This window comes from Peromyscus leucopus, chromosome 1 (genome assembly GCF_004664715.2).
Source record: "Peromyscus leucopus breed LL Stock chromosome 1, UCI_PerLeu_2.1, whole genome shotgun sequence".
NCBI lineage: Eukaryota > Metazoa > Chordata > Mammalia > Rodentia > Cricetidae > Peromyscus > Peromyscus leucopus.
The window spans coordinates 140,810,036-140,833,802 of NC_051063.1; the positions used below are offsets into that span (position 1 = coordinate 140,810,036).

At 41.0% G+C, this 23,767-nt stretch overlaps 1 protein-coding gene across 3 annotated transcripts in view; it reads left to right on the forward strand.

The window, feature by feature from the left end:
* Positions 1 to 23,767, forward strand: part of Mctp2 (multiple C2 and transmembrane domain containing 2) — a 279,955-nt gene that overhangs the window by 47,118 nt on the left and 209,070 nt on the right. Inside the window, exon 2 of one of the 3 annotated variants that reach the window (XM_037198670.1) lies at positions 23,579 to 23,677. The exons of the other annotated variants lie outside the window; for them this stretch is intronic. The gene's annotated coding sequence lies outside the window, so the exon portion shown is untranslated. The remainder of the gene's footprint in view (positions 1 to 23,578; positions 23,678 to 23,767) is intronic. 3 annotated transcript variants of the gene reach the window in all.

Below are 23,767 nucleotides of genomic sequence, written 5' to 3' on the forward strand. Positions count from 1 at the left end.
ACTAGAAATAGTGGAGAGGGTGCCTGAACCGAACTGGCTTACCCCAGTAATCAGATCGGTGAATACCCTAAATGTCATCACAGAGCTTTTCTCCAGTGACTGATGGAAGCAGATGCAGAGATCCACAGCCAATCACCAGACAGAGCTCCAGGAATCCAGTCAGAGAGAGAGAAGAGGGATTCTATGAGCAAGTGCATGTGGATCATGATGAGGAAACTTGCAGAGGCAACCAAACCAAACTAGTGGGAACTCATGAACTTTAGACCAACAGCTGTGGAGCCTCCATGGTACTGGTGACTTCCAGGTCACCAAGACTCATTCCAACTACTATTTCAGGATTCCCTTTGCTTGTTGGATTATGAAGAGGCTGGTTGGTCCATTCATTCTTGGGTTCAATACCCAAGCTGGCGCTGGCACACTTCAATGCATAAGAGACAGAATGATGAAAATGCCACATTGATGAAACTCTTGAGAATCCTGCTGACTCTGTTGTGGAGATGGGTGTGCATTTATTTGATTACACAAAACACACAAGTGAGTGTGCGCCTGCACAAGCACACACATACACACATTTTTAGATTACTTTCTTATCAGATTGTGAGTATCCAAAGCTTAATGTTTTTCAGTGTCCCCTCTCCTTAATCTGACCCAGTTGATACTGTGAACTCCTGATTATTCAAATGGATTTGTGAAAGGCAGAAAACAGCTGCCATATTTCATACTTGATTGTTCATAAAAGATCAACTCACTCTATGTGTTTCTGTTAGATGATGTAAGCTTTTAAATGCGAACAGAGGTTGACATTTCAAACCTCTGAAACTATTCTTGCCATTGATTTAATTAGGTGCTGATCTACACAACCATTAGCATTTGGGTACATTTATCAATTGAGTCTTTTCAGTATCTTCACTGCTCAGCTGTGGTTAGTGTTCCAGATGTTCCAGTCTTAGAGGGTGGGCACTATTCCTATTCCCAGAAAGGCCTTGGAGCCATAACTTAAGGACCTTCCTTTTTAGAAGACCTAGTCTGTAACTTCTTAGGATTCATCAGTGGATGCTCCAGCTAATAGATTTTAGTGGGAAGTGAGATATAATTCAAGTCCCCACAACCTATACTTGAAGCTCTGTGTGCCTTTGAGAAGGACACAGCTTGTGGTTTGTAGTAATTCTAAGAAGCCAACCCACTTTATGGTGTGTTATGAGGGCCTGGGGAGACGACTCAGAAGGGAAAGTATTTATTGTATGAGCAGATGAGGACAAGTGGGTCCCTGAAACCCTTGTAAAAGCCAGGTATGATGACCCATATTTACACTTCCAGTGCTGAGGAGGTAGACAGGCAGGTTCTGGCAGCTGACTAGTCAACCAACCTAGTCCAATGATGAGCTTCAGGCTCCATGAGAGACCCTCTCTCAAGAGATAAACGGTAGAGGAAGACACCGACTTCTGACCTTCACAGACCCAGGCATATGTTAATGCATGCACATACTCTCTTTGATATTTTCGTTAACCTTTTTCTTAAAATATAATTTTTTGCCAACTAGTAATTCTGTATGTCTGTTTGTAGGAGTTTAGAAGTTTTCCTTGGTTTGCACTGGCAACCTGAGTCTGGCTAGTCAGAGTGCTAGTCTTCTGGCAATTAGTCCTCCTGCCTGTGACTGTGGGTGAGCACCAACTGACCTAGTGTTTATGAAGAATTCGGTGGCATTGTTGCTTTCTCAAAGTGTGGCAAAGCCTGGCTTGAAATGGTACACAGCAGAATCCCCTTCACACATGCCTTTCTACTGTTGGCTGAAGTATGAATATATAAGTTCTTTTTTCAGAAGTGAGCACTAAAAAGTATGTAGTGGACTAGTCTGGGCTGAGTCACGGTTCACTGCATGCTTCCATGCACAATAACCATCTCCTAACGCATGCCTCTTAAATAAATGTGTTCAGTTTTAAATGGGTAGGGAGACAATAGGCCATTTTCGTTGTCATTAAAAAAGAAAGCCCTTCCAGGGGCTGGAGAGAATGCTCAGTGGTTAAGAGCACACACTGTTCTTTCAGAGGACCAGTATTTGGTTTCCAGAATGGCTTCAAGCACCCACTTCAAGAAACTAACACTGATGGGAACTCCAGCTCCAAGAGCTCTGCAGCCACCTGCATTCATATGTGCATACCTGCACGTACATAATTGCAAAATTTATACAATACACTTGTACTGGAACATGAGGATAGTTTAAAAAAAAGAAATGAAAAAAAAAAAGAAAAACCTTTGGATTTGATTAACATTTTGAAACCTTAAAATGTCTGACATTTACTATCAGATTCTAACAGATTCTCTGAAGTCAGAAAAACTTGTCCAGTTTTGTCTGCTTAAGCTGAAAAATATCTCTAGATTGTTGTCTCAGTTCAGTGTGTCTTCCAGATGGTGCCCTCTGAGGCAGGCATGGGGTAGACCAGTTAAGAAACTTCTACGCCAGGAGCCCAGTTTTAGAGGCTCATACTGTCTTTACTCTCTTAAACTTACCATCACCATGCTGATGAGAAGAGGCTTGGTTTTGAACTCAGAATAAATCAGAGTTCAACTATCAACTATGGCAGATGTTAGTTGTGGACTTTACTGTTTCAATATTTTCTCTCATAAATGAGTGGTGAAATACTTACATGGTGGTGTTGTAAAGATTAGTAATGGTGGGTGGGGGAGAGTGTCTAGTATATGATGGGTATCACCTAAGTTGCTCTTTCACGTGGAAGACAGGGAGTCTGGCTTCTCAGCATTCAGCAGCATCCAGAGGACTCAGGGAGCAAATGCCCAGTGTCCCCGAAGCTTCAGGCTTTTACTCTATGTTTCTTGTCACTCTCTAACCTGTGAAGGAAAGAAGGCATGATATTAAATTATTGTGCTTTAAAACAATAACAACGGCAACACCCAACTAAGGTCCCTGTTAGGAGACAAAATTTAAAAATTAAATTCAGTCCATGTACTCAACTTGAGGCCCCCGGTTTTAAAGATGGAGTGTTAGCTGTTTGCCTCCTAAGAACTCATCTGAACCTTTTAGATGGTTGCTTCACTTATAAGATGTTTTCCTCTTTTTATATTTTAAACTACATCTGAGGCTGGAAAGCTGATGGCAGACATGAGCACCCCATCCAAAGTGCTGAATTTCATGTCTTCTTGCTGCTGAGTACAGGATAAGTTGGTAAAAACTCAAGCACACCTAAGCCCAATTTGACAGTTTCCTGGAAGACCAAACTGAGTCAGTTGCTTTGCTGGACTCATACCCCTACTTTTCTAATTGCCAGGAAAGGTTTGATTGGCCATGATCTCATGTTTATTTGGGGCAAAAGTGAAGAGAGAAATAGCTCTTAGTCTCAAAAAGGTGGTCTCAGGTGAATCTGATGATTCAGACATGTGATCCCAGGTACATGGAAGTGGGAGACTGAAGCAGGAGGATTGATATATCAAGACCTGTCTGGACAATTTAGTGTACAGACATCTCATGTCTCAAAATCCAAAGTTAAAAACGGGCTGAGGATTGCTCAGTGCTATAGCCCTTTCCTGGTATGCATAAGGCCTCCGGTGAAATCCCCAGTGGAGGGATTGAAGAAAGAGAGGAGAGAACATGTCTCCCCAGAAAATTAGGATTCCTTTTCATGAGAATATCCATGCTACTTTTCTTGGGTACAGAGAAAACTTTAAAGTCTTGTAAGCTGCTTAGATCAGAAAGGAGGGGAAATGTGTCCTGTTGGTCAGGATAGGAGGAAGGAAACTATTGTGAGAGGCTTGCCATGGTTGCTGGGACAGGTTTACTGTTCACCTGCTCCTCCCATGGCCTCCTTGGATTGTGCTGTAAGGTGCTTTGCAAACAACTGAGTGTGGTAGGGAAAGACAATATGACATAGTGTCACCTCCCAGGATTGAGGAATCAGGTGATGGAGACCTGCTGGGGACAAGGCAGCATCATGATCAGGAATACAAAGCTCTGTGGCTAAGCCTGCTTCTTATTGACTGTATGCCACTGGGCAAGTTGCTTAAAGCTTTCTATGCTTCGGCTCACCAATCAGTGAAATAGAGGCTGTTAACAGGGTTATGAGGATTATATGACAATATCCCTAAAGAGCTTGTTCCTGACGCCTGCGGCATCATTTCCTCACTGTGAGGGGTATCTGCAGTCACTATAGTTTCCCATCCTCATGGTGAAGAAGCTTATTTTCGCATTAATGAACCATTACATGCCCTGTTGGCTTACCTCAATAGACCTTAATAATTGCTTCATATTTAAAACTCATTTACAGCATTATATCTCAGCAGGAAGAGTTCTTGGGATGTTGCTAATCACTCTAGGCTTTTTCCATGTGGATCCTCTGAGGTGCATTGCAAAATGCACATTTGGGAGTGATCAGTTTAAGCTGTTACAGAAGAGTGTCCTCTTCATTGAGCTGACAGCCACACTGGTGAAATCAGAGTGGTGGGGGGGAAATCAATGTAACTTTTCTGAAAGATTGGCACTTTTAATATGGAGAACATCGCTGTACACCTCATCATTTGAGAGATGTTGCTATAACAGAAAACCATGTGAATACTTTCCTAGAGAACTGACCACAAGCTTTGCTACTGAATAACCTCTTTGGTTGTTGTGAGACAAAAGTGACATGGTCTTGACAAATGTCACTTGAATTAATCACTGACAAGTTTAGAAATAGATTTGTCAAATGAACCATGACTCATATAAGCATAGGGACTATTCAGTAATTAGTATTTTAGGAACTTTGGTGTGTATGTCCATGTGGGTGTGCATACATTTTCATGTGTGTGTGAACATGCAGTATACATGGTTCATTTGAATCCACTTGTAGGCATTTTCTGGAAGGAGAGTAGAAGGTGTGTGCTTACAGATTTTGGGCTCATGTTCAGCTTTTGGAACCTTCAGCTCTCAGCTGAGAGTCTTTGCCATTGGTTATGTATGCCTTACCCTGTTAAGGAAGTCAAGGACTTCATGGCCCACCTGTTAACTGCAATTTTGTTATAGATGGCAATAATCGGAGTGGAGTGTTCATTATTAAATGACTTGGAAAATGCAGATGGGATGTGCAGTGGGTAAAACACACTCTACACTTACATGGCTACTCTACTGCACTTCCTCCTGGGCATCTAATGGGGCTGTGAGAGGGCTAATGATCTTTACTGACCTAATCTTCTTAAATCTGTGCACAAATCTACTCATGTTTCTCGTCATAGAGCAATACATTTTCCTTACAGCCTATGATTTTAAAAAGTTTAATGGTTATGATCCCTGTTAGGTTGATAGGATACACTGGTCTCTAGGCAGGCTTGGATTTATGGTAAATATTTAGTCATGATGATAGTAGATTTAATTGTCTGGATACACTCACCCTTCTGCCTTGCTACTCCTCTGTTCATCTGTTCATTTGCCTAATTGAAACATAACTGTGATGCACTAAGTATTTATGTGGACCAAGAAAATATACTCACCCCCCCCTCAAGTTCATATATCATTGGGATTGGAAGTAGATTGCAAGATTAAATAAATAGACTATGTGATCACTTTGGATCATCAGGTTTATGATAGATGTCAGCAGACATCACACGAGACATTACTGGGCAGAGGTACTCCTTCATAGTAGAAGGTGGGGCTTGGTGTTAGGCCAATTGGAGGGCACTCAGGGAGATGACCTTTTCTCCGAGACCCTAGAGAGCCAATGTTTGATTTGTGGCTGGGACATGTTACACAATGGCATGGGACCAATAACAGAATGCCTAGATTGTGACTCTAAAGGTTGGCACCCATGTTCTCTTTATTCTGGTTCTGCAGCTTTCTTCTTCATGTGGACTGGAGAGGACAGGATAGGACTGGGTAGAATTGGACCTTCCGAACACGAGGAGTCTCTCCCAGCATGGCCTTTGCCATGGGTCAGTGGAGCCTTCTTCCCTGCTACAGCCAATGTCAACTGAACTTTGTGCCACCGGCGACCTCACCTGTGTTTACTTGCCATTGACAATGGTTGGATAGGCAAGCCCTGGGCTGCAGCTAGGCTTGGTATTCATTTACCTTCCTGCCTAAAACATGTGCTCTCCTGCTTGGTGCTTTTAGCTCTGGGCAAAGTAGGCACTGTTTTGTCGGCCTCCCGCTGTCAAGGTTCAGCCCACTCACATCAAGACACCTGCTGGAAATGACAGCTCCCTCGACTTTCATTTTGAACTTGCCAAATGTGGAGGCCTTTCTAGCCATTTCTATTATTAATGGAATTTGAGTTGTAGCATGTGTTTTTGGAAAAGCAATCTAAGCAGTGGGTTGAGCTCTGTAAAAGTGAGTGTCTGAATTGAGGGTCCTTCAAGACTTGTCAGTGAAGGAAGCACCCACTGTCACAAAGTCTGTTGCAGTGCTTCGAGAAATTCTCTGTATTTTTGTTGCTGTTGTTAACTATGTGTACAGAACAGCATAACATGATTTCTTCAAAATGGAAGAAATGTATAGATTTATAGCTTTATAAGAAAGCAGAAATTTACTTAATTATTGAAATTCAACTTCAATCCTATTCAAGACTTTGAATTGTACAGGTAGATGTTTGCGCTTGCTGTTTTCTAGAATAGTTTTGATGGAGACCAAAAAATGCAACATTTTATTGCAAATACGTCAGCATTATAGCAAATTAACGATGAAACATATTAAATCGGTTATATTCACTTTCCTGCCACATACCTGCATGGTGTTAGTAGTCATCTTTTTATGAGCATCTTACACTTTAGAATATTACAATCTCAAATAATATACATGGACATTTCTGTCTTGGCTCTGGGAAAAGAACTCATTTGGTGTGTTATATTTTAGTCACCGGTGTCTCTTAAATTGATGGTTTTGTGCTTGATTTTTGTGTCAAACCTGTGTTTTGATATTAGTGTTGAGACAGCACTGGACGGGTTCATGTCCTTGAAGTCCCATTTCATACTGAAACCTAGAACCTTCTCGAACATAGCTGCTGACACAAGTGCTTTGAGTTCCTCTTGGTTGTCCATCAGAAATCTAGGCATCGTGATGGTGAAGAGCACACCTCCCCACATACATAAAACACCACTGCACACAGATGTTTTTAGATTCGCTTATCACAATACACATAATGCCTATACTAAAAGGTATAAAAAATAAAAATGGAAAAAAAAATCAAATATTCCCTGTCTTGGAGAGGAGTCAGCCATTAGCAAGTAGGTGTTCCATGTTTGTTTGTGGTTGAGCCATGATAGACATACCATCTCACAGAATTGCAAATATTGTTTAGTCGTGGCTTTGTGGATTTTACATTTACAAGTGTCATTGGTGATTTTTCAAGTGGTTTCCTAGAGCTTGAGGATAGTTTTTAATGGCTGGTTTGATAAGTGAACTAAGAAGTCTTTCCTGTGTGTAGTCACGTGCCTGTCTTCAAACCTGCGCCGCTTACTGCTCCTCCTGGGCCAGATCTCCTAGGCCTGGCATTTATTTACTTTTAATTTCCCCACTTGTCATCTTGAGCAAACCCAGATGGACATCCGAGTCTTCACCTCTGACCATGGAATTCTCTAAAGTTTCATATGGTGAGCATATATTGGGATTTGGAACAGAAGGTTGTGAACTGGGCACTTTCACATGGAATTTTCTCAATTTAGTCTAAATCAAAAAATTTAAGGTAAAGCCAGTGTCCACAAAGAATTAACACTGGAATTATTTGGAAAACATAATGTAGATAAATTATTTTTCCTCAATACTATTGGGACCAGGGTTGTCCATTTTCCCTTATATTAGCCTAGTGAGGGTCTTTTTCTTAGATACATGAGATAATGTGTTCCCTAGAAGGTTAAGTTACTCAGAAAATTAAAAGAAAAGTGTTCATACACACACACACACACACACACACACACACACACACACACACACACACGTTAGCAAATCCACAGCAGAGCTGAGCAAGTTTATAATAAAATTGCCCATCAAAACCATCTCCATTGTGCTTGCTGTGAAATGTGAATTGGTGTGGATTGATAGCATGGGGAACAGCAAAAGTGTCCTTGCCATTTAGTTTAAGCAAACATCGAAATGAAATGTGTTCCATTGACTTGCACTCTAATGTAAGAAGGCTGATGGCAAAACACAATTAAGAAATAGTGGTCCTGGGTCCTGGGAAGCTATTCAGTAGATAGAGTACCTGCTGTGCAAGCAAGGGGACCTGAGTTTGGGTCCCCAGCACCTAAAAGCCAGGTGCTGCAGCACATGTCTGTAACCCCAGTGCTGGGGGGACAGAGACTGACAGACACTGGGCTCTTTCTGGTCAGTCAGCCTAGCCAGCACAGCAGTCAGGTCCGGATTCAGTGAAAGGAACGGGCCCAAAAGCATAAGGTAGAGAGCAACAGAGGAGGTGTCCTGACCTTAACCTCTAGACACATGGAAAGGTAAACACACACACACACACACACACACACACACACACACACACACACACACACACACCATAAAAACCAACCAAAAACCAATATTTTAAAAACATATCAAAACATCACCCCCTAAAAAGTCCCTAAATCATGGAGTCAGTTTTATGACTGGGATATTTCACTTAGCACAATGCTTTCCAAGTTTACCAATATTATAAAATCATAACTAGTTACAGTATTTACTAACTTTTTCCTCCTGAGTAATATTCTTTTCTACAGCCATGAACATTTTGTTTGTTTTTGGCTGAGGGTTTCTTCTATCTGTTGCCTACTAACAATAATAGTAGGAAGACTAACATGCACATATATTTCTGTGTCTCTGCTGTCAATTCTTTTGGGTATATATGCTGACCTGGAATTTCTCTATATGATAAGATTTAATATTTTGGGAACTGCATATATAATTTTCTAAAAGCCATTATCCATGTTACATTCCCAAAATAGTTCACAAAGCTTATAGTTTGTCATGATCTTGCCCACTCTAGGTATTTTCTATTTGGTTGTGGGCTTTTCTTAGTGCATGTGAGGTTCTTTGTGACTTTTACTCAGCTTTTTATAATGATTAGTCACACTGAGTGCAACTTTTTCCAAAAGTTTAATATACATTCAATCCTTGACTCTAACGTTTCATTGAAAAAAATTACCTGGAAAATCAAAAGATCTGAATTCTAACCACGATTCCACGTCTCATTAGCCATTTGACCTTCAATTCTGTTTAACAAGTGTTAATTAGGCCACTACCAACCATTAATCACTGTACCTCATACCACAGAGAAGAGAAAAATGAGTGACAAGATTCCATTAATTTCTGTTTACAGTAATGAAAGTGCTTTTTTTAAAAAAAGCCCCCATCTGTAACCTCAATCCTTTTTAAATCTTTAACTAGCACCTAAAATTGTAAACGTGACATAAATTCTCTTGTAGGATTACCTGCAATTAAAATAATACATGAGAACTATACCAGAGAGGTTATAAGATCTTGGAGGCCTAGGGTCTGTGATCTAAAGAACAACAATATCAACAACAAAAAAACAAACAAAATCTCTATAAACTGAAATCATGAATGAAAATTTCATGCTTCATATTTCTTCATATTTCTCCTCTCTATGGTGTTTGGTACAGAAACACAAGAAACAGTGGGATCAAGATCTACCCCTGGTACATGAGCTGGCTTTCTGGAGCCTATTCCCTATGGTGGGACACCTTGCTCAACCTTGATGCAGAGGGGAGGGGCTTGGTCCTGCCTCCATTGAACATACCAGGCTTTGTTGACCCCCCATGACATCCCTTATTTTTTTAGAGGAGGGAATGAGGGATAGGTTGGGGTGGGGGAAGGCTTGGGGGAGCGGGAGGAGGGATGAGAGGGGGATCTGTGGGTGGTATGTAAAATAAATAAAAAAAAATTCTTAAATTAAAAAAAATGAAATACAATCTTAAGTATTTATACCTTAAAGTTAATTTGATTTTATGGCATTTTATATATGGCTAATTAAAAAAAAATACTTAATCCATCTTAACCAGTTGATGCCATGTATCACATCTCTATAGTTTGAGATTCAAGTTTCTCTCTTCTATTTTAAACTAAGCTTTTGTGCAAGATTGCTCTTACCCAGTCTTGTTTCTCTGCCTTCCCAGCTCCCCTCATCCTACCATTTACATTTCCAAGGCTGCTCAGCCTGCTCCATAGCCACAGCTGGATGCAGCTGACCATCCTCACTGGTTCTCTGCAGAAAGGGAAATGGATGCCCACTTTCTCTCAATGTCTCCATCCTCAATCAGCCTCACCGACTCCACTTCACTTCTCAGGCTATCCTTCCTGGCCAGTTGATTCATTTTTATCATAGGCTCAATTGTGTTTGTTCTGCCAGAAAGAGATAATTAAGTCCTATGGATCATTTCCTAATCTTGTTTTGTTTTTATTCTACAACCCTGTTAAAGTAGGGGCAAGGGCTCCCATCACCTACAATTCCATCTTAACTTAGTTCTTAACTTGATGCTGAGTATACAGGTGTATTGGATATGTCTGTCTCAAGTTTAGAAATATATGAGATCTTTCAATGGAACTCACGAGGCATGACACTCACCTCCTTCATGTCAATTACAACTGTATTTGTTTCCCTGTGACTAACTGGTGGCTGTGCCATATTCCTTTCATTTGCCTCAGCCCTGCTTCCTAAACATACATAATCAACAAATGACAGCCATTCCTCTATATTCATGGAAATTTAGGATCAGGATCCTTAAGCCCAGAGATGCTCAAGTCCCTTGAATAAATTGCCATAGTATTTACATACAGTCTCCAATCTTCCTGTGTGCCTTAAACCATCTCCAGGTTACTAACAGTTGTTTAATAATACATCGTGAGGCTTTTTGTTTGTTCATTATGTGTTTTTTACTGTGGTGCTGGTTGAACTCAGGTACTTATGCATGCTAGGCAGATATGCAACACAGAACAGTATCCCCAGCCTTGTGTAAGTGTTTTAGTACTTTATTGTTTGGGGAAAGAGGTCATGAAAAACATCTGCATGCATTCAGTGCAGATGCAATTCCTCTCTGAATTATTTGTGGCCCACAGTGGGTTGAATTCACCAACGGTGGTGCTGCAGCACCCTTGGATGCAGAAAGTTAACTGTCCACAGCTCAGCTTCTCATTTGATCAATGCATCTTCATTCTATTTAAAATCTCCTTGGTCTAGGCCTATGTGTTGGGTAGGTAGATCCATCTCCTGTGCGCTCCACTGGCACCCACTTCTTCAGATTTTGTAGGTTTCTCCATACCTTTACTTTCCTTTTGTATCTCTCTCTCATACTGGACCCTAAATATCTCAGGAGATCAAACTACATATTGTATTCTTTCTTTTAACACCAAGGAAGGAGTGAGACCTTCCTTATCCATGACACTACTTTTTTTTCCCATTTGTAAAACTCAGAAAATAGAAGAATGCAAAACGTGTGATGGTTCCACACAGGCTGAAGTGTTCATACAGTGTAACCAATAAATATAAAGGGCCAGAAAAGCAGCTCTTCTTGGGTTAAGGAGATGAGGTGTTGCTGTAAGCCATGGTGGGTGCAGCCAGTGTCTCTTTTAGATTCTTGGCTCCTTCAGCCCCCCAGCACACTGCTTTCACCTTCGGTGACTCCACTTTCCAACTACTGTAAGAGCTAGAGCTGAACACGTGTACATGATGTGGATGTGACAGTGGTGGGTGACAGGATGGAACGCTTTGAATAACTCAGTGGTACTTGATGAGACTTGGATAGTCTCTGTTTTCTTTTTGTTTTTGTTTTTTGAGACAAGGTTTCTCTGTGTAACAGCTCTAGCTGTCCTGAAACTCACTCTGTAGTCCAGGCTGGCCTCAAATTCACAGAGATCCACCTGCCTCTGTTTCCTGAGTGCTGGGATTAAGGTGTGTGCCATCACCGCCTGGCTGGACGTGGACATTCTGGAAGTCACTGCCTATTCACTTCGGTTTATGTTGCTATTTTGCCCATTGTAGGGTACTTCAGACCCATCACCTTGTAACCCATCTTTGCACATTTCAAATTATCCCTCCCTGTCCCCCCTCTAATGCACCAGTACCTCGGTCAACCCCAGTGCCTATTTTCAGTTTTTAAATTCCTCTTTCAGAATCGAACCTGATTTATCCATTAGACAGATGGGGCGGTTTCCTCCAGCTGGAGATGGCCGTGTAGCCCCGATGCTGTGGTGGGGCTAACTGGGGAAACCCTGGCACTGGCACTTACCAGCTGACAGCCTGTTGAGTATTTCTAATCTGGATTTCCTGAAAGCAGGGTGATTTTATCCAGCTCCGTTATGCTTAGGAAGATTCAGAAAATTCATAGATAAAGGTTCAGGGCCTGGTGAGATGACTCAGTGGGGAAAGGAACTGCCGTGCTAGCAAGACTGTGAGCAGAGTTTGATTCCTGGGACTCATTTGAAGGTGGAAGGAGAACAATGGCTCCATAGTGTTGTCTTCTGACCTCCATACCAGTTCAGAGAGTGACTGGTCGACGTGTTCCCTGAATGAATAAAAGAATTTACACTATATACTTGTTCTATGGGGAGAAATCATTCATTCGTCATCGACGGCAACCTTAAATGATTGATGAACATTTATTTAGAAAGTTATCACATCACTAGAGACAATTTTCAAGCTGTCGTTTTGTTAATAATTTAAACAATGTCCCTGCATTCTTATTCTGAAATTTGGAGTTATGAGGTGCCTTTCATTTGGCACTTTCATAAAAGATGAATTATGTTTGGGAAATGTCAATAACTTGATGCAGGGCTTAGCAAAGATGGACTTCATAAAGACAGAATTGTTTAGAAGTCTCCTACTGAGAGACAGGATATTTTCTAAAGATAATAGTAACTAAAAATATTAATTAGTAAATTAAAAACAGTTAACATTTTTATTATTCTTAATTAGTTTTCTCTGTAAGAGCAGTTTACTAAGGGTAGAGATGATGTCAAATATATTATTGGGATGTGGTGGTCTGAATGAAAATGGCCCCCATAGACTCATAGGGAATGGCATTATTGTAGTTGTGGCCTTACTGGGAAAAGTGTGTCACTAGGGGTGGCCTTTGAGGTCTCAGATGCTCAAGCCAGGCTCAGTGTCTCACTCTCTCTTCCTGCTACCTGCCAATCTGGATGTAGAAACCTCAGCTACCTCTCTAGCCATCATATCTGCCTATGTGCCACTGTAATTCCTGCAATGATGGTAATGGACTAAACCCTCTGAACTGTAAGCCAGCTCCAGTGAAATGTTTCCTTTTAAGAGTTGCCGTGGTCATGACATCTGTTCATAGCAATAGAAACCCTAAGTAAGACATGGGGGAGTTTTCTTATTTTCAGAATTGGTCAGCAGGTATTTCATTGACTTAGTGCAGAAAGAAGATCACAAGATCTGATGCTGTCCATAGAAGAAATCCAAGTGGAGGTCTTTGGTGTTAGCAGTAGGTACAGCGGGCTCCATACTTAACTGTTAATTTTTAATTAGGTTTTTCAGTTGATGCAGTACGAGTTTTAATAATTTTATTGGCACTCATTTTCTTGGTAGCAATAGATCCCATTTAGGTAAAAAACCTTCCCCATAGTCTTACAGAGGGAGTTTGGAGCGCATCAGGGCATTAAGGCTAGAACAAGGGAAGGAAGGAGCAGCTCTGTAGGGGTTCTGTCAGAAAAACTTAGTATCCTGCTCATCTTCCTTTAGGCCGAGAATAAAACCCTTTGCCATTGCAACCGAACTGTCTTCAAGTGTGTTGGGCTGCATTCATAACTCTCCTGGGAGGCAAGTGGCCAAGAACCCACAGGCTGGACACACTTGGCAGCCAGAAGAAGAATAAAATGGAACAGTGAAATTGGTGTGAGCAAAATAATTGCTCCAAACTGTTTTGGGGGAGAGGGGGAGAGGGCTTATCTCATTTCAACTGTGGAATGGTTATGTGAAAACATTTTCTTTTGACCTTGAAGTTTGTCTCTTCCTGTTATACATTTTTTTTTAAAGGAGAGATGATTTTTGCCTCCTGAAATGAAGACTTTTGCTTTGTTTTCATAGCAGCTAACAACTCTTGACATTTATGGTAGGAAGGACTGCACCCACCCATTCATTTTCAGTGAAGGACTACAATTCATGGTGTGCTTAACTTTGTCCCCATGCTCTTCCCCTACATAGAGCTGAGCTCATTGCAGATGGACGTGAATGCTGTAGTAAAAGAGTGAAGTTTCACAGCTTTGCTTAGATCGAGGGACTTATTATAGTGTCACCAGTAAAAATCAGCAAGGCAGACCTCCAGAGGGGTGTCTCTGCTATGAGAGACTCAGAGGAGTGGAGAAACTCACTGAAAAGCAATGAAATGTCCCCCTTAAATCCTGAGCAGATATAGCAGTCAGCACCCAATAAGGGATGCTGTCTATGATTTCTTATTCCCAGCAGGGCGCAAATGTGAACAACCAGAGTGCTAAGCTGGAAAAACGAACTTGTCTCTCAGCAGATCTCCCTTCTCAGCTCAGGACCTATCTGACCATGTTCTCCATGGTAAACACTGGGAAGACTTGCACTACGTGGACCTGCTGATGTATCATCATCATTATTTTTTTTTAATACTATGAGGTTGAGAGGTGGATGTGTGTGGGGGAAATTCCCAGACAGTTGGAGGAGGAAGTGGGTACTGGGTATCATGCATGAAATTCTCAAAGAATAAAAATTTTTAAAAATGCCATTAAAAATATAAATCACACCAGTCTCCTCATAAGACTCAGCCTCTCTCTGTCTAGTTAAACTCACTTAGGTGACCCTGCTGTCTCTGCCAACCTCCACCCCTTCATTGCTATGGTCTCTTCCTAAGGACAGGTGGACCGGGTTATCTCAGATATGTTCATCTCTTTGGTATTCGAAGCCAGAGGCACAGATGTGGCTTTAGGGCTCAGTGTGGACTTTTCCTTCTCTCTGGAAGTATCTACTTCCTTAAGTAGCTAGTCACTCAGTGCTCACATTACCTCCTTGTCTTGACTTGAATGTATCTTTCAATTTCATGTGTTGGATACTTAATTCTCAAATTTGTGTGTTCATGATACGTGGAGATAGAACCTCTGGAGGTGATTAGGATATGGTAAAGTCATGAGTTGGGGGTCCCCAAATGACATCTCTTCTTGTATAGAAACGAGACTTGTGATGGCATGCTAACTCTCACCCAATGACCTCTCTGCCACGTTATGATGCAACAAGAGGGCCCTCGCTAGATGCTGGCACAATGCATTTTAGATTTTAGCCTCTAGACCATGTAAGCCTCTATTCTTCATAAATTAATACGGTCTCAGATATTTGGTTCTAACAACAACAACAACAAAAATGGACTAAGATACAACTTCTTTTGACTCTAGTTTCTCTTCTGAAGACATAAATTCACTGTGTGGAGGCTTGTGTGGGTGGGGCCCTATGTCATTTTATCACTCAACTGAGACATGTATAAGAAGTCAAGTCAAGCTTGGAATCACGGACTTGCAAGTCCATTCACGAGAATCATTTTCAAAGCATATGACAGATCAAGTGAAACGGAACCTTACTCACACATTTTGAAATTTCAGTCCTGGTATGTGTTCACTATAATAATCTGGCAGCACCACAAGGTAAAGCTTTTTGTTTTGTTTGTTTGTTTGTTTGTTCTGTACTTGTAGAAATTCCACTTTTTAAGAATATTTATTTTCACTTCCTTATATTGACCTTTTGTTACCTTCCAAGGTTAGGAGCATCCTAATCATTGTTTACAGAATCATGGCTGAAGGAAGTCAGCCAGATGTCTCTCTGCATACATGATGGAGAATGCGTTTATTTAATCGTGTGAGTCTGAAAATGATGACTGTCTCCTGCCTGAGCTGAGTTGCCCATTTTTTTTTTTTTTTTGGTTTGATTATCCCTTCCACTCACCTATCATCTGAGGCCATAGAAAGGCATCTGCATCTACTTTTGGAAATACAAATTATACAAGTGGGATAGAGGAAGCAAAAGGAGGCAACATACAAGGTAGTTTGCAAATATCACAGTGCATTTAAGACAAATGAGCTCACTTATTGAAATTAATGTCCCCAAGGGAAACACCCTTTTGTAGAGGTGCCAGCAGTCTTGCCTGAAACCCTTATTTAAATCACACCTGCATGCTTTTTTTTTTTTTTTAAATTGCATATTTTCTCTATTTCTGCTCATCCTGGCTGGTTGGCAAAACGCTCTCAGCCTGATCTAATTTTCTGAAAGGAGAGACACTGATCCTAAAATAGTCTTTGCCTAAAGGGGAAACCAAATTCCTTTCTCGGTATTGCTGCTGCTATTGTTTTTTTTAAAGTTTGTTTTACAGCAGATTAAAGGATTTAACTCTTCACCTGCTCTCAAACGCTCCCGATTTTCTTGATCCTATAACCTTAACAGCGGACATAGCATATGTGAGTTTTCATGGTTACTTATGACTATGTGCATTCTCTGCAGCGTGATGATGCATTATTAAACATACACAGAAGGGACAATAAGGGGACCCAGAAAGTCATTCTGAATGGAAGTTCCAGTATTTTCCTCTCCTGCCATAGAACTGCACTCCAGCCATACCTATTCTGTTCTGGGGGAAGCCCCTTACACCTTCTAGTCCAGGACAGGTTTTCAGGTCTACTGAAAGGTGCCCACACCCTGCAAATAGAGGCTGGGAAGAGGATCCAGAAGGAAACTCTTTGAACTCTGTCTCCTTCCCCTTCTGAGAGAACACAGGGTGTGGCCTGGTGCCTGCTGCCAGGTGGTGGTCAGGGAACGGAAGCTGGTCTTCTGCATCTGTTTCTGCCGCTGGTTTGTGACTGCAGCTGTGTCTGCTGGCTTCTAAACCACTTATCCAGAAACTCAAAAACTTCTGAAAATGGAAAGTGCTTTTGTTTCTCATTGGCATCCAAACTGCAATCTGACCCCCTAGCTAGCCATTCGTGACCTATCTTTACATTCTAAGTGGTTTGATTTTTGATATGGTTTATGGAATGCATACTCTCCTTGTTAAGCCTTAAATTCTGATTTCTATAAAGTTGGCTGAAGATTTTCATAGAAGGGACGGTTTGATCTGTGCACCATTCTGTTTGAAACTTGTGATTCTGTTGAGACTCATGCTCTGTGACCTTTTATAAAGGATTCTGCTTTTCTGAGACAAAATTTCTCATAAAACCTTGTGATGTAGTTTAGGCCCTGAATGTTCCCCCAAAGACACATATGTTGAAGGTTTGGTTCCTACTACATGGTGTATTGGGAGGTGGTATAAGTTATGAGGTGGGAAGGGTTGGGTCATGATCCTTTTGAAGAGTACATTCAAGCCCTGGTGCCTTCCTCTTAGCTCCCTGTCTTTGGTTCTAGGTTATATTCATGTAAACAGGATTTCTCTTCCTTATCTTCCTATGATAACGCACTGTATTCCCATAGACCCAAAAGCAGCAGGATCAAATGACCATGGACTAAACTTCTAAAATAATGAGCCCCAAAACTCTTTTTAAGTTATTCATCTTGAGTGCTTTGTTAGAGCGATGGAAAGCTGATTGACATAGTTTGCTTAGGTCTCTATGGCTACAAAACAAGAGCCTGTTCATATCACTTGCACCTTGATTATGATGGGCTGACATGGCAGAGAGCTCTAGCCTAAGCCCATCTCCCTGAAGAGAAATGATTGTTTCCAAAATCTGTTAACTATTAGTAAAGGATATGCTAACTGCTGGCATCCCTATTCTCCATTTTTCTAGAAGCTCGTTCTTCAAGTTTGATTGTTTACTGTGAGGTGGGTCACTTGCTGTATCTCAGGATTATGTTAATGACTCTGTTTCAGTGTTCTCCTCCTGAAGATCCACCTTCTTTTGCATCATGTGTGCCTGAACCCCTAGAACCTTCCTGGGGATTCTAAGTAAATTGTAATGTCTGCAGCTCTCTAAAGATAGGGAAATGCAAAAGTTCTTTGGTAATGGATCTACCAGGGCTCCTTTCAATATGGCCATTTGACTGCAGAGGTCTCTACAATCTCTGTCATCCTTTCTCCAGGCTTCAGTCACCTACTGTCACTTAGCCCACAGACTCCTTGCTCTTTAGATCGCATACCATTTCATTATCGTAAGGTGCATCTGTCACTGAGAGGTTGCCGGGATCTCCAGTTCTGAACCAGCTTTCTCTCTGTTATCTCTTTCACCTCCTGCCATAGGTACAGTGGCTAGGAATACAGGTATCACCCACACACAAACAAGGAACAGTTCCAAATGCTGCCATTTAGCCTTACAAACACTGCATTAAGTCGTCTCACCTTTTGCCGTGCTCATCTCTAGAAGACTGAGTGAATCTGATTCTATCTACTATATGGGCCCTATGTTAGTCAGCTCTACATTTTTAAAAATTCTTCATTATTCTGAAGAATTTCACATGTACATACAATGAAATAGGAATTCCAGCCCACATTTCACTCCTCAAATGTTTTCCTGAATATATACCCTAGCTTCTTGTCTTTTTGTATAACGCGCCAAGTCCAAGCAATGCTGCCCATGTGTATGCAGGTGACAGCTGCATATTTTAAAAACAACTCTGCCATCCCAAAATAGCTGTGGCAAGAGAAAGCTATTCATTTATTAGTTCTTTAATTAGCAAACTGGGGTTTTCTAATTTACTCGAAATGCCTACAGGAGTTTGATGAAGATTATATAAGTTGTCTTTGTGATGTAAGTTAGTGTCTCTTTACTCGGTCAAAATACGCAAGACAATTAATGAAAAAGCAAGGGTTGTTTTGGTCACAATCTCAGAGTCTTCAGCTGATGGTTGTGTGGTTGCTTTGGGGCCGATGGTTGGATGGTATGTCACAGAGGTCTACGAATGGGGCACAAGGGGCCTGTTTACCACACAGTAGCTGGAACACAAAAAGAGGAAGGGGCTTGGGTCCCAATATCCCAGTCAAGGGCATTCCTTTAATATAGAATTTCCTCTCCCATCTTCCCCTCAATTTCTACCACTTCCAGATAACTCCATGGGCTGTTTGTAATACCTTAAGTACAGAGGCCTTTCTGGGTGTAGTTGAGATTTAGACTATGCAAGATTTAAGCAAGTATATGCCAGGAACACGGCAGGCCCAGTATCCCAACACCACAAGCTACTCCTGCCAAGATCTGAACTTGAAATCCAGGCTTATAAAGTTGAAGCTTCTGTATTACAAAGAGACTACATTAAATTCTGTCACAAATTCTATTGGTTCGGTCGTGCTAATAACAGAAATGGGCTATCAAATAAATCCCTGCTTGACTGGTACATGTATCTGTTGTGAATGGATTTGTGAATTCATGTGGTCCTTTAACATGAACAGAAGATCTTGCCTAAACCTATTTGAAGTCTGTGAAGTTGAATGGCTTTAAGGTTTAGATAGGCAACATCTCACCAAAGACTCATGGGTTGAAGATTGGTCCCCAACTGGTGGATCCAGTCATCAGGTGATTGGATCATAAAGACTTGGACCTCATAGGAGGCTCAATTCCTTCATGTCTGTGTAATATGACAGCAATGTTGCCAGGTGGTAGGAAATGAGAAAAATAAGAGGTCTTCTTATAGAAAGGAGGTCATTAGAAGGGGCCCTGGAAAAACACATTTTTCCCCTGACCTCTCCTCTCTTGGCTTCATGGCCTCCATGAGGTGAGCAGTCTCCTCCACGACATTCTCCCACCACTCACATGTCGCCCTACCTTACCAAGGCCCCAAGTAAAAAGATATAACCAAATGCAGACTGAAACATCCAAAATGATGAGCCAAAATAAACCTTCCTCTGAACCTCTTCTCACTGGTATTTGCCGAAGCAGGGGCAAGTCTGAGTGATACACTTGATTAGGAAGCCATATTTACCTTGGGACTTTGGAAAAGCATTGTCACGTCACAAATAAGTCAATCTGATTAGACACAAACTTAAGAACTTTGGAAATTAAGTGTTTTATTTCCTTCCCCTTTATTGTTCTCACACATTTAATTCCAGCTATGTAATCAATGTCTCCTCTTATTTGAGATAATTTAATTGACTTTGGGAGATTAAAAATAAATTATACTTAAAAGGCTTTTAGTTGAAGTCACACAAATACTTTAGTATTATTAAGTACCAACAAGTGAAAGTTTATAATAAAGTCTTCTTATGCAATTATCATGAAATATGCTCTTTTATGGTGGTCTTTAATGTGCTGTTTGCCAACTGAACTTCATTGGAAAATAATTGTTTGAAGATTGCAGTTTCAATTTGTGCATGTGTTTCCCAGACTCTTCTCTTTACTTACCAGTTTATAATGTGTGTGTTTCTTTTGGGATATGACTGAGACGTCATCGAACAAAGATTGGCCTGGCTTCATTCATTAAGATCAGTAGCTTATTCGCTCACTCCTAATTTTTTTAACTTCACACTTGAAAGCAAACTCAATAGTGAGTGAGTAGAAGCTGCAGTCATGAGGTCTGTAATTACATATGCACTTGGAACACTACTTCTCAAGGCATTTGAACATGTCTATGTTCTGTTACTTTACTTGCAAAATGGTATGTAGACTTTTGTATGTAATTTCCTGTGAACCAAAAAAAAAATGGATTCATATAATAGATTCAAGGTTTAATCATGCATGTTCACAAATCACTTAGTTTATTAAAGGATCTATGTGTGTGGCTATTGGCTGAATCCTGACTATTCAAAGTGTCTATCGAAGACAGAGTACATTGAGTTGGATTTGGTCTCTATGTTCACAGTCATTGTATTCCACAGAGCCAACAGAAGCAGTGAGTTAGTGAACACAAGTCAACTGAATCATTGCTTCCAGGGAAACTCAATAGTTAGGCTCTTAGAATTTTGTCTTAGTTTTATTTATATATGTATAAATGTTTTGCCTACATATATGCATGTGTATCATGTGTATATAGTGCCAGCAGAGGCAATTGCTTTGAGCCACCAAACTATCTGTCCTATAGTCATATTCTTGCAAATAGGTCTGAGTTAGGTTCTTACAAAACTCAGGTCATAATTTACATAAGTCAAGTTACAACATATTTGCTTCCTAGTGCATGAACTTATTTTCTATACAGTAGTGTTAAAAAACACCTTACTTTGTGCACACACATGTGCCATGTATATCACACACACACACACACACACACACACACACACACACACACACACACACACACACAGGATTCATTAGCATTGAACTTGTGGCCAAAACATTCAAATCATGTTTGAATGAAGGTTCTCCAGTACATGTATACTTTTTTTCTATAAGGCATATTACAGCCTTCCCCCTCTTAAGAATACCAGAGGGTGCATCAGACTTGTGCTTGGAGATCATTTAAATGAAAGGCAAGAATGTGTACTCAGTAAACTGTAGAAAGGGTAGGCCCTTTCCAACATCAAATCTGAAGATGTTATAAAGTGTAACGTACCTTCTCCTCTCATTGCTCATCCTTTATCTTGTAAAACAAAACAAAAAAACATAACACATTCCGTGATCAACGTTTTTAATAATGTAATCATCTGACCAGGACAAGCTCACATTAGGAGCATAATTTTCCCCTTGGTTGATGCTCTGTCTGTGCTTCATTGTATTCTCTTCAGTCCGATTTCTTTGTGAGAATCTTTCCCAGTAAAAAAACTCAACAGCGCCGGGTGGTGGTGGTGGTGGCGGCGGCGGCGGCGGCGGCGGCGGCGCACGCCTTTAATCCCAGCACTTGGGAGGCAGAGGCAGGCAGATCTCTGTGAGTTCGAGGCCAGCCTGGGCTACCGAGTGAGTTCCAGGAAAGGCACAAAGCTACTTAGAGAAACCCTGTCTCAAAAAACCAACAAATAAATAAATAAATAAATAAATAAATAAATAAATAAATAAATAAATAAAAAACAATTAAAAAAAGTCAACATCTTAAAAGATTGGTAGCTGGAGTGGCAGGATGTGCATGAACACACACACACACACACACACACACACACACACACACACACACACATTCACACACACACCACCACCACCACCACCACCGTCACCGCCACCACCAGGATGATCATGAGCATGTGGGCCCTGTAATAATGTCTGGTGTGGCAGAACTCCCCATCTTCCTCCAGACATGTGCTTGTGACTCCCTGACACCTGGGTTTGGTAAGAGGACCCCATTCCTTTTCCTTTCCTGGCAGTTCCTTTCTTCACTTGTACCACTCACTATGTGAATTACAGGAAATATTTTTGGTTTTCAACTTTTTTGGTTAATATTTCTTGTCTGTCTTGTCCTCTTCGACGCATACTTTCCCCATCCAGTGTTTACTGTTTTGTTTTCAGCACAGTGACCAAGGACTTGATACAACTCTAGGCTGGCTGAATGTTGCCAAGTGAGTGAATCAGCTTTCGTATGAAAGTTTAACAGCAGTAAGCGCTCCTCGATGTTAAAATGAAAATAAACATGCACTGAGGCGCTGATGGGTAGGGTGTTAATGCATCTCTGAGAAGGAGGCTGGAAACATTTCTGCACTTAGTCTGAGTGGAAAAAAGACAGTTGAGAGTTGTTAGCCTACCTGAAAACTTTTCAAGCTGGGATGTGGGGATGGAGAGGAGCAGTCAGAAGATGGATGTGTTTAGTAGGGCAAGTTGGGTGGCTGCCAGTATCTGGAATAGACCTTGGCCTGCTGCTGAGCAGAGCAGGCACACCCAGAGGCTGTGATGGTCAGAGGGCAGGCAGCCTTTTGGCAAAGAACTTACAGAGTATGTTTTGGTGAGTGGCCAGTTTCCTGGCATTTAATCTGTGAGTCAGAAAAACTTTATGTGTCTTCCTCTTTAGAAGGGTTTAGTCAGAAAATGAAATATATGAATTCAGTTGTCATCCAACAATGGAATTATGTGGAAATGCTGTGCAAAAGGAGCTCTTTATGGCTTCTGAGGGACGTGGAAGACCCGGCTTTTCGACAGGATTTTCATGTATTGCATTGTTTGGTGAATTTCAGCATTTCAGTTTGTTTGAAGAAGTCTTTCATACCTGTTTGAGGTCTTGTTGATTTAAAACTCAGGTTTATTATAAAACTCTTATGCAGTAAGCTTACCACACATATATCTTTGAAGTCTGAAGTTTAACTAATTATACAAAAAAATCTATGAGGACATCTCTTTCCATCTCCCCTGAATAAGTAGTGGTAAGTTTGGTTGTTGGGTCACATGACAGGTAGATATTTAATTGCTCAAGAAACTGTTGGGGTTTTCCGATATGTTGGTGTTAGACTTCGTTCCTGTTTACAGTGCATGAGTATTCTAGTTTGCTAGGCATCTAGACAGCCTCAGCAGCACTGTGTATTGCTGGTTTTGTTTTGGCTTTGCTCATTTGTTTTTAGCCATTCCAGAAGCTAGTTTAGTTTTGAATATAGTGGTGTGTGTGTGTGTGTGTGTGTGTGTACATATTTTGATGTCATTTTGTTTTTCTGAGACTATTTCTTTCTCCTATGATTGGCTCCTGTTGTGTATACGTCGTGTTTACTGCCTCACGGAAATTGTCTGGACTGCCACCTGTTTGTGATGTACATTAAGCCCCATTTTGCTCCCCATTGAATTCTTACTGTTGGATTATAACTTTTATGTGCACAGGACTTGCACCACTCTGATGAAAGCCACCACCAGAAACTTGCTGAGTTCTGAGGGGACAGCGAGCAGAAGTCAGCCTTAGAGAATTACATTTGATTAAAGGTGTGAGTTTCATTTTTTTGTCTGTTGTATAGAATATTAAGTAGTCATTCTTTTCTCTTTAGACAGGGTCCTATTATGAAGTTCAGGTTG